The sequence below is a fragment of the Salvelinus namaycush genome, chromosome 10, assembly GCF_016432855.1.
Source record: "Salvelinus namaycush isolate Seneca chromosome 10, SaNama_1.0, whole genome shotgun sequence".
NCBI lineage: Eukaryota > Metazoa > Chordata > Actinopteri > Salmoniformes > Salmonidae > Salvelinus > Salvelinus namaycush.
In genome coordinates, this window is record NC_052316.1 from 24863346 (window position 1) to 24863572 (window position 227).

Genomic DNA, 227 nt, shown 5'->3' on the forward strand with positions numbered 1-227 from the left:
CATGCCTGAATGTAATCATTGAGTTGACATGGGAGGTAACAGACAGTAAAAATACAGCAAAAGATGATGCTGTACCAACAATGACAGACAATGGTCAAAGTCCACTGACAAATGCCCACTGGCAAATTTGGCTTGGAATACAATTTGTTACCATGGCTCTTACTAGCGACCTTCCTGCATTAACGTAAGAACTTCCTCTATTTCTTCCCTCTTGGAAAAAACACTGG